General features: G+C 46.3%; 1 long non-coding RNA gene across 1 annotated transcript; it reads right to left on the minus strand.

Moving 5' to 3' along the window:
- Positions 1-245: 245 nt before the first annotated feature.
- LOC117520166 lies at positions 246-11,349 on the minus strand. The gene is made up of 3 exons (XR_004563553.1): positions 11,339-11,349; positions 9,511-9,513; positions 246-358 (listed from the first exon to the last, which is right to left on the minus strand). It is a non-coding gene; the product is annotated as an uncharacterized LOC117520166 (long non-coding RNA).
- Between the last annotated feature and the right edge of the window lie 308 nt (positions 11,350-11,657).

Genomic DNA, 11,657 nt, shown 5'->3' on the forward strand with positions numbered 1-11,657 from the left:
CGAGGGAGACCTTGGGTGTACAAATTTGGTAATCCATGAGATTCCCTTGCTGGATGATGTGCCTGTTCAGTAGCGCTATCACTGTTTTCCACCTTTGGAATATGACGCTGTGAAGGCCCATATTAATCAGCTCCTCGATGCACAGGTGACAAAGGAAAGTAGAAGTCCATATGCTTCTGCCATCATCCTGGTCCGAAAGAAGGATAGTGGTCTTTTGCCTTTGCGTGGACTATCGCCTTCTTAACACTAAGACCAGGAAGGACTCCATTCCCCTGCCCCGCATCGAGGAGAGCCTTGATGCGCTGTCTGGTGCCCGCTGGTTTTCTACTATCGATCTGGCCAGCGGGTACAATCAGGTCTCTGTAGCAGAGCAGGACAAGCTGAAGACGGCCTTTTGTACACCTTTTGGCCTCTTCAAGTTCAATCAGATGCCCTTCGGCTTGTGCAATTCTCCAAGCACGTTCCAGTGGTTAATGCAGAGGCTGTTTGGTGACCACAATGTCAGTCACTATTGTTATATCTTGACGGCATTGTTGTGTATTCTTCCAACGTCCTGCAACACCTGGAGAGGCTGGAACTGGTTTTGGAACGTCTTCACTGGGAGGGCTTGAAGGCCAAGCTAGAGAAGTGCTCCTTTTTCCAGCCAAAAGTTAAATATTTGGAACATGTTATTTCCCAGGAGGGTGTCTCCACCGGCCTTTCCAAGATCAAGGCAGTGGCCGAATGGAAGCGGCCTCAACATGTTACAGAGTTACCTTCCTTTCTAGGGTTTGCTAGTTATTATTGGTGGTTTGTAGAGGGTTTCGCCAATTTGGCTGCCCCGCTGCATAGGCTGGTTGCAGAAGTTGCTGGAACAAAGCACAAGAAGGGGTTTCGGAAGATCCTGGGTGATGGTTGGACTCCCCAGTGTGAAGAGGGCTTTGAAACCTTGAAGGCTAAGTTGGTCTCAGTCCCAGTGCTTGCATATGCAGATTTCTCCAAACCTTTTATCCTGGAGACTCATGCAAGCTACAGTGGTCTTGGGGCTGTGCTGTCGCAAGAGACTGAGAGTGGCGTTAGACTGGTCGCCTATGCAAGTCGTGGCCTTCAGCCCACTGAGCACAATATGACCAACTATAGTTCCATGATTTGATACCAAAAAGCTCTATTTTGTTCTCATCTGACAACATGACCACACAACACAATTTACAAAATGAATATACAGGAAATTTTGCCAGTGCACATGACAGGAGAGTTGCAGAAGAAGACACCACACCCATCTCTGGATGGAGCCACACCACAACAGAGAGGAAAAACAGAATCAGGCATCAGAAAGTTACAGTATCATTTCTCAGCATTAAGCAACAAGAAAAACAGAAGAAATACTAAGGTGATCTATGGCCACTAAATCAAATCAAATCAAACCAACTTTATTTATATAGCGCCAAATCACAACAAACAGTTGCCCCAAGGCGCTTTATATTGTAAGGCAAAAGCCATGCAATAATTACAGAAAAAAACCAACGGTCAAAACAACCCCCTATGAGCAAGCAATTGGAGACAGTGGGAAGGAAAAACTCCCTTTTAACAGGAAGAAACCTCCAGCAGAACCAGGCTCAGGGAGGGGCAGTCTTCTGCTGGGACTGGTTGGGGCTGAGGGGAGAGAATCAGGAAAAAGACATGCTGTGGAAGAGAGCGGAGATCAATCACTAATGATTAAATGCAGAGTGGTGCATACAGAGCAAAAAGAGATGAATAAAAAGAAACACTCAGTGCACCATGGGAACCCCCCAGCAGTCTAAGTCTATAGCAGCATAACTAAGGGATGGTTCAGGGTCACCTGATCCAACCCTAACTATAAGCTTTAGCAAAAGGAAAGTTTTAAGCTTAATCTTAAAAGTAGAGAGGGTGTCTGTCTCCCTAATCCGAATTGGGAGCTGGTTCCACAGGAGAGGAGCCTGAAAGCTGAAGGCTCTGCCTCCCATTCTACTCTTGCAAACCCTAGGAACTACAAGTAAGCCTGCAGTCTGAGAGCAAAGCGTTCTATTGGGGTGATATGGTACTATGAGGTCCCTAAGATAAGATGGGACCTGATTATTCAAAACCTTATAAGTAAGAAGAAGAATTTTAAATTCTATTCTGTAATTAACAGGTAGCCAATGAAGAGAAACCAATATGGGTGAAATATGCTCTCTCCTTCTAGTCCCAGTCAGTACTCTAGCTGCAGCATTTTGAATTAACTGAAGGCTTTTCAGGGAACTTTTAGGACAACCTGATAATAATGAATTACAATAGTCCAGCCTAGAAGAAATAAATGCATGAATTAGCTTTTCAGCATCACTCTGAGACAAGACCTTTCTAATTTTAGAGATATTGCGCAAATGCAAAAAAGCAGTCCTACATATTTGCTTAATATGCGCATTGAAGGACATCCTGATCAAAAGTGACTCCAAGATTTCTCACAGTATTACTAGAGGTCAGGATAATGCCATCCAGAGTAAGGATCTGGTTAGACACCATGTTTCTAAGATTTGTGGGGCCAAGTACAATAACTTCAGTTTTATGTTATGTGTCGGACGCAGCCCGGAGAACCAACCAGCGTTTGAAGGACCCAGTATAAAATAAGCAGAGCATGGTACAAAGGATAAGAGTTTAATAAACATAACAGTGACGTGGAAATATACAAACAAATAAGTGCGCGGTCTGGCGAGGTGGTAAACGGTGCGCTCCCAGCAGCGCTAACGGTCCGGAGCCAGAACCAGTTCGGACCCAAGGACCCCACCGACACCCCCCAGGTGGCCGCGACAAACCGAGTCTGTGAATGAAGAAATCATCATGTGAGTCCACACTCTACACACAGAGGGACCGCTCAAAGGTGTACAAACAGCAAACACTTCCTGGCTTAATTACTAATCAGCTTCCCACCCTGCAGGCATGGAACACCTTGTTCACAAACTCCACTGCAGTGGAAGCTAATTAAAACGACTAACATAACAGCTCAATATAATAAGGTGTGAGGGACACCACATTTACTGACTGTACAAATGTTAGTCACAAAACCTAACGTACCTCAGGAAGTGTGCTGACGAGCGTGAGACCTCACCCTCTCCTCTTTCACAGACCATGCATCAAACCTGGACGTTCTCTGCATCCACTGATGATGAGATGGCTCTCGAGACGACGATCTCACCCGTCTGGTCACAAGGTCGAGTCTCTGGCAAACACACACTGTGCACTCCAGACTTAAATGCCACCATGTTCCAATCCGTGTAGATGCACCACAGCTGTGAGTCCTGACGAGCTGCACGTGATCAGCCTCAGGTGATCAGGGTGAGGTCCTGATAAACTCAGCTACACAGCCACTCAGTCCCAAATGCACACCACCTGGGAGGAAAACCAAAAGACAGAAACAGAAGACAAACAAAAGCCAGCCAGGCACGCCAGCCACAACATTTTATCTGAATTTAAAAGCAGGAAATTAGAAGTCATCCATGTCTTTATGTCTGAAAGACATTCCTGCAGTTTAACTAATTGGTGTGTGTCCTCTGGCTTCATGGATAGATAAAGCTGGGTATCATCTGCGTAACAATGAAAATTTAAGCAATGCTTTCTAATAATACTGCCTAAGGGAAGCATGTATAAAGTGAATAAAATCAGTCCTAGCACAGAACCTTGTGGAACTCCATAATTAACCTTAGTCCGTGAAGAAGACTCCCCATTTACATGAACAAATTGTAATCTATTAGATAAATATGATTCAAACCACTGCAGCGCAGTGCCTTTAATACCTATGGCATGCTCTAATCTCTGTAATAAAATTTTATGGTCAACAGTATCAAAAGCTGCACTGAGGTCTAACATGACGAGCACAGAGATGAGTCCACTGTCTGAGGCCATAAGAAGATCATTTGTAACCTTCACTAATGCTGTTTCTGTACTATGATGAATTCTGAAACCTGACTGAAACTCTTCAAATAGACCATTCCTCTGCAGATGATCAGTTAGCTGTTTTACAACTACCCTTTCAAGAATTTTTGAGAGAAAAGGAAGGTTGGAGATTTGTATATTTTTTATTTGCAAAGAAAGTCTTGAAGTCATTACTAGTTAAAGTTAAAGGAATACTCGGCTCAATAGAGCTCTGACTCTTTGTCAGCCTGGCTACAGTGCTGAAAAGAAACCTTGGGTTGTTCTTCCATCCATCCATCCATCCATTTTCTTCCGCTTTATCCGGAGTCGGGTCGCGGGGGCAGCAGCTCAAGCAAAGCCGCCCAGACCTCCCGATCCACACACACCTCCGCCAGCTCCTCCCGGGGAACCCCAAGGTGTTCCCATGCCAGCCGTGAGATGTAGCCCCTCCAGCGTGTCCTGGGTCTTCCCTGGGGCCTCCTCCCAATGGGACGTGCCCGGAACACCTCTCCAGCGAGGTGTCCAGGGGGCATCCGGAAAAGATGCCCGAGCCACCTCAACTGACTCCTTTCGTCGTGGAGGAGCAGCGGCTCGACTCCGAGCTCCTCCCGAGTGACCGAGCTCCTTACCCTATCTCTAAGGGAGCGCCCAGCCACCCTGCGGAGGAAAGTCATCTCGGCCGCTTGTACTCGCGATCTCGTTCTTTCGGTCATGAGCCAAATCTCATGACCATAGGTGAGGATCGGAACGTAGATCGATCGGTAAATCAAATCAAATCAAATCAATTTTATTTATATAGCGCCAAATCACAATAAACAGTTGCCCCAAGGCGCTTTATATTGTATGGCAAAGCCATACAATAATTACAGAAAAACCCCAACGGTCAAAACGACCCCCTGTGAACAAGCACAGGGGGTCAAGAGCTTTGCCCCCCTACTCAGCTCTCTCTTCACCACGACAGTCTGATACAGCGACCGCATCACTGCAGACGCTGCACCGATCCGTCTATTGATCTCACGCTCCCATCCGTCCCTCACTCGTGAACAAGACCCTGAGATACTTAAACTCCTCCACTTGAGGCAAGGACACTCCACCGACCTGAAGAGGGCAAAGCACCTTTTTCCGGTCGAGAACCATGGCCTTGGATTTGGAGGTGCTGATTTTCATCCTGGACGCTTCACACTCAGCTGCAAACCGCCCCAGTGCACGCTGAAGGTCCTGATTTGACGACGCCAACAGAACCACATCATCCGCAAATGGCAGAGACGAGATTCTGTGGTTCCCAAACTAGACCCCCTCTACACCCTGGCTGCGTCTAGAAATTCTGTCCATAAAAATAATGAACAGAACTGGTGACAAAGGTCAGCCCTGGCGGGGGCCAATGTGCATTGGAAACAGGTTTGACTTACTACCGGCAATGCGAACCAAGCTCCTGCTGTGGTCGTACAGGGACCGGATAGCCCTTAGCAAAGGACCCCGGACCCCGTACTCCCGGAGCACTCCCCACAGGGTGCCCCGAGGGACACGGTCGAACGTCTTCTGCAGATCCACAAAACACATGTGGACTGGTTGGGTGAACTCCCATGAACCCTCGAGCACCCGATGGAGCGTGTAGAGTTGGTCCAGTGTGCCGCGACCAGGACAAAAACCACACTGCTCCTCATGAATCCGAGGTTCGACCATTGGTCGAATTCTCCTCTCCAGTACTCTGGAATAGACCTTACCAGGGAGGCTGAGGAGTGTGATCCCCTATAGTTGGAACACACCCTCCGGCCCCCCTTCTTAAACAGAGGGACCACCACCCTGGTCTGCCAATCCAGAGGCACACTCCCCGATCACCACGCAATGTTGTAGAGGCATGTCAGCCAAGATAGTCCCACAACATCCAGAGACTTAAGGTACTCAGGATGGATTTCATCCACCCCAGGAGCCTTGCCACCGAGGAGCTTTCTAACCACCTCTGTGACTTCGGCCTGGGTAATGGATGAGTCCGCCTCTGAGTCCCCAGTCTCTGCTTCCTCTTCCGAAGACGTGAGGATGGGATTGAGGAGATCCTCGATGTACTCCTTCCACTGCCCGACAGTATCCCCAGCCAGGGTCAACAGCTCCCCACCCACACCATAAACAGTGCTGGTGGAGAGCTGCTTCTGCCTCCTGAGGCATCGGACAGTTTGCCAGAATCTCTTCGAGGCCGACCGAGAGTCCTCCTCCATAGCCTCCCCGAACTCCTCCCAGACCCGAGTTTTTGCCTCTGCGACCGTACGGGCTGCGGCACGCTTGGCCTGCCGGTACCTGTCAGCTGCCTCTGGGGTCCCACCTACCAACAAAGATAAGTAGGACTCCTTCTTCAGCTTGACGGCATCCCTTACTTCCGGTGTCCACCACTGGGTTCGGGGATTGCCGCCGTGACAGGCACCAGAGACCTTGCGACCACAGCTACGAGCGGCCACATTGACAATGGAGGTGGAGAACATGGTCCACTCGGACTCCATGTCTCCAACCTCCCCCGGGATCTGGGAGAAGCTCTCCCGGAGGTGGGAGTTGAAGACCTCGCTGACAGAGGGTTCCGCCAGTCGTTCCCAGCAGACCCTCACGATATGTTTGGGCCTGCCAGGTCTGACCGGCTTCCTCCCCTCCCAGCAGATCCAACTCACCCCCAGGTGGTGATCGGTCGACAGCTCTGCCCTGTCTGGGGTTGTTCTTATTTTCTTCAATTAGTGATGAATAGTAAGATGTCCTAGCTTTACAGAGGGCTTTTTCATAGAGCAATAGACTCTTTTTCCAGGCTAAATAAAGATCTTCTAAATTAGTGAGACGCCATTTCCTCTCCAGCTTACGGGTTATCTGCTTTAAGCTGTGAGTTTGTGGGTTACCACGGAGTCAGGCACTTCTGATTTAAGGCTCTTTTTTTTTCAGAGGAGCTACAGCATCCAACGTTGTGCTCAATGAGGATGTAAAGCTATTGACGAGATAATCTATCTCACTCACAGAGTTTAGGTAGCTACTCTGCACTGTGTTGGTATATGGCATTGAAGAACATAACAAAGAAGGAATCATATCGTTAAACCTAGTTACAGCGCTTTCAGAAAGACTTCTACTGTAATGAAACTTATTCCCCACTGCTGGGTACTCCAATAAAGTAAATGTAAATGTTATTAAGAAATGATCAGACAAAAAGGGGTTTTCAGGGAATACTGTTAAGTCTTCAATTTCTATGCCATATGTCAGAACAAGATCTAAAGAGTGGTTAAAGTGGTGGGTGGGCTCATTTACATTTTGAGCGAAGCCAACTGAGTCTAATAATAGATTAAATGCAGTGTTGAGACTGTCATTCTCAGCATCTATGTGGATGTTAAAATCATCCAACCCTGGATAGTCACGATTTGGAGGGTTTAATAAAATTGGCCAGATTTCTAGAGATGAGAGCTGCTCCATCCAAAGTGGGATGGATGCCATCTCTCCTAACAAGACCAGGTTTTCCCCAGAAGCTTTGCCAATTATCTATGAAGCCCACCTCATTTTTTGGACACCACTCAGACAGCCAGCAATTCAAGGAGAACATGCAGCTAAACATGTCACTCCCAGTCCAATTGGGGAGGGGCCCAGAGAAAACTACAGAGTCTGACATTGTTTTTGCAAAGTTACACACCAATTCAATATTAATTTTTGTGACCTCCGATTGGCGTAACTGGGTGTCATTACTACCGACGTGAATTACAATCTTACCAATTTTACGCTTAGCCTTAGCCAGCAGTTTCAAATTTCCTTCAGTGTCGCCTGTTCTGGCCCCCAGAAGACATTTGACTATGGTTGCTGGTGTCGCTAACTTCACATTTCTCAAAACAGAGTCGCCAATAACCAGAGTTTGTTCCTCGGCGGGTGTGTCGCCGAGTGGGGAAAAACGGGTTTGTGGTGTACAGGGGGCTTCTGTTTAGAACTACGCTTCCTCCTCACAGTCACCCAGCCGGCCTGCTTTCCCGGCTGCTCGGGATCTGCTGGGGGACAGCTAACAGCGGCTAAGCTACCTTGATACGCACCAACTACAGGGGCCTGGCTAGCTTTGGTAGGATTTTCCAAGGTGCGGAGCCAAGTCTCCAATCGCCCAGCCTGGCCTCCAAAGCTACGAACAAGCTACACTTATTACAAGTACCGTTACTGGTAAAGGAGGCCGAGGAATAACTAAACATTTCACAACCAGCGCAGAAAAGTGCAGGAGAGACAGGAGAAGCCGCCATGCTAAACCGGCTAAGAGCTAATAGGTGCGCTAAGCTAGCGGATTCCTAAAAACACACAAAGTGAATAATGTGAAAATAATTTAGAGGTGATTCAGCAGAGAGAGTGCTTTAGTTAAGGCACGTGAAGATTACACTGTGAAATAAATCGTTATCTAGTTATCTAGATCAATCTAACTATGCAGATTAAACAGCTAACAGATACAGCAAAACACTGCTGTGCTCCGGAACAGGAAGTGATACAATACCGCAGTGAGAGCCAGCCACCAGTAGAGGTCTCCAGTCTGTCACTAGCCCTAAGCTTCACTAAAGGACCCAGACTTTAGATAAAGTTGAGGCCGCGGCCCGCTCCATTTCCAAATAAAATGAATTTAAAAGGGTAGAAAGCATAGTAAAATACTATGCCAGTATGCTAGCCATACAAAAGAGAAAATAAGTGCGTCTTAAGTCTGGTCTTGAAAGTCTCTACAGAATCTGACTGTTTTACTGATGCAGGGAGATCATTCCACAGAACAGGGGCACGATAAGAGAAAGCTCTGTGACCCACAGACTTTTTATTCACCCTAGGGACACAGAGTAGTCCTGCACCCTGAGAACACAGAGCCCGGGCCAGTACATAGGGTTTAATTAGGTCAGCTCAGTAGGGAGGTGCCAGTCCATGAACAATTTTATAGGGAAGTAACACAACCTTAAAATCTGATCTCAAAGGGACAGGAAGCCAGTGAAGAGATGCCAGAATGGGTGTAATGTGGGAAAACTTTCTGCTTCCTGTCAAAAGTTTGGCAGCAGCATTTTGAACCAATTGGAGACCCCTAATGCTGGACTGCAGTAAACCAGAAAATAGAACATTGCAATAGTCCAATCTCGAAGAGACAAACGCATGAATCAGGGTCTCAGCATCAGCCATAGACAGGATGGGACAAATCGTCACTATATTTTACAGGTGGAAGAAAGCACTCCTCCTAATATCTCTAATGTGGAGGTCAAAGGACAATGTAGGATCAATCAATGTAGGATTTAAACTGAGAGAAGAATATATAATTTCCAGCTATTACTTATTGGTTCATTTATTCTCCACCTGGGAAAAGCTGTGTACCTCTGCTCATAAATGGGTCATTTCATGAAAAGGGGTCACCAATGTGTGACATGAGGGTCAGTTTTTAAATTTCCTAGCAAGGTGCTATAGACTGTAAGATGTGAATATACGAACCATGGGGAATACATAAAATCTAAATCAAATCAAATCAATTTTATTTATATAGCGCCAAATCACAACAAACAGTTGCCCCAAGGCGCTTTATATTGTAAGGCAAGGCCATACAATAATTACGGAAAAACCCCAACGGTCAAAACGACCCCCTGTGAGCACTTGGCAACAGTGGGAAGGAAAAACTCCCTTTTAACAGGAAGAAACCTCCAGCAGCACCAGGCTCAGGGAGGGGCAGTCTTCTGCTGGGACTGGAGAACCAGGAAAAAGACATGCTGTGGAGGGGAGCAGAGATCAATCACTAATGATTAAATGCAGAGTGGTGCATACAGAGCAAAAAGAGAAAGAAAAATCTACTATTGAGATAAGTCATGTTATACTTTTTTTGGATGGGCTCAGAAGAAAGCTTGAGTGGTTTAAGGCTCTCAGCAGTGGTGCTGTCAAACAACACAACTGGAGTTTTATTTATTGAATAAATTAGCAGTTTAGGAACATGAGTTTTAAATGTAACAGACCAGGACACTACAGGTTACATTCGACATGCTCTCTGCAGCCGTACTGAGTAATTAAGATACTGGTCTATGGGGGAAATTAATTTTACCATGTGCCCATCAAAATCAGAAGTAAATTCAGATAGTGTAGTTGAAGTGATTTCTGTTTATTTTGACCAAAATAATACTTAGGTGTTGTGTGTCACAAATTTGGTGGGGTTTGGTGTCCCCCTTTTCAGATAAAACTCTCTCTCCCTCGCTCATCTTCAACCGCTTAGTCCAATTAAGGGTCACGGGGGGCTGGAGCCAATCCCAGCAGTCATAGAGCGTGAGGCGGGGTACACCCAGGACAGGACACCAGTCTGTCACAGGACCACAAACAGACAAGTAAACACACCCATACCTACGGACAATTTAAAGATTCCAATCCACCTAACCCGCATGTCTTTGGATGTGGGAGGAAACCGGAGCACCCGGAGGAAACCCACGCAAACATGGGGAGTACATGCAAAGTCCACACAGAAAGGCCTCAGGTGGGAATTGAACCCATGACCTTCTCGCTGTGAGGCAACAGTGCTAACCACTAAGCCACTATTGGGAAAGTGAAGTACACGGACCCACGCCAGGGGGCGTAAATGAACGGCCAATAAGAAGTCCGAATAAATAACAATTTATTCTGCAAATGTGCACAAACAACCAGATATGCGTTTAGTCTGTCAATCACAAAACTCACCGGTATTGCTGGCAGGAAAAGAGACAGGTTAAAGGTGGGTGTGTGTACACCCAGCAAACAGCAAAAATACAGTTCCTTCCTGAGGGAAAAACCTCCACCTCCAAACACAGGAACACAGAGTATGTGCAGTGCCTTATGTATCACTTAAATCAAGTCTGCAGTGAGGAGTGGAGACGCCAACTCCTCCAGCTTCCACAAACTCTGCTACAAGCTGCAAGTGTACAAAAGGTTACGACTGCAAATAGCTCAGATGCAAAAACGTGCGTACGGCACAAAACGGCTGAGTTGTTTACCTTGAGGGTTAGCAGATAACTCGGCAGAGGTATGGTGTCTCTCCCAGGCCTTTATGGATGATGCTAATGAATGATGGGTCACAGCTGTCAGATGCGGTGCTCCAGTGAGGCGACTATGCCCTCTAGTGCCTGAAACCCGACGACAGGCAGGGCGCCCTCTGGTGGTGAGCCAGCAGTACCTCCTCTTCGGGCGGCCCACACAACAGCCACCGTGCTGCCCCAGATATAACTCAAAAAAGAAAAATTCCAAGATAATTATGTCCTCTATGTTATCACAGTTATTTAATCAATATATATATATATATCAATCAATATATAGAAACATTTTTTTTCCCTGCACATAGGGCTGTTCTGTTTTTAACCAGTAATGTTGGCTGGTGTAATGGTGACGCCTTTTCATGAATAATGAATAAATATAAGTATTTATACATTAATTGGTTTAATTATCTGTTTATAAAGACTTAATTCATGTGTTGTCCACCAAAATTATTAAGTACACTCACTGAAGATTTTTTGTAGATGTATTTATCAAAATACATCCAAACAGTATCAGTAAATGTGAACAATTTTCAAGCTTGCCTGTCAGCACTGAACCTGACTCAGCATGTCCACTCATGGGGAAGATTTGCATAGTGCCCAGGCATGCTGACACTCACCAAAACAGCTTGCTTTGTGGTCATATATGCATGATGGAAAATCATTAACAAGTGGTTCTGCTGACAAAATGTGTGCGATCGGAAAATTTTAAGGGTGATTTTTTTTTTCATGAAAAGCAGTCTAAAATCCATATGATACACTTAAATTATTCATGAATCA

This window comes from Thalassophryne amazonica, chromosome 1, assembly GCF_902500255.1.
Source record: "Thalassophryne amazonica chromosome 1, fThaAma1.1, whole genome shotgun sequence".
NCBI classification, from domain to species: domain Eukaryota; kingdom Metazoa; phylum Chordata; class Actinopteri; order Batrachoidiformes; family Batrachoididae; genus Thalassophryne; species Thalassophryne amazonica.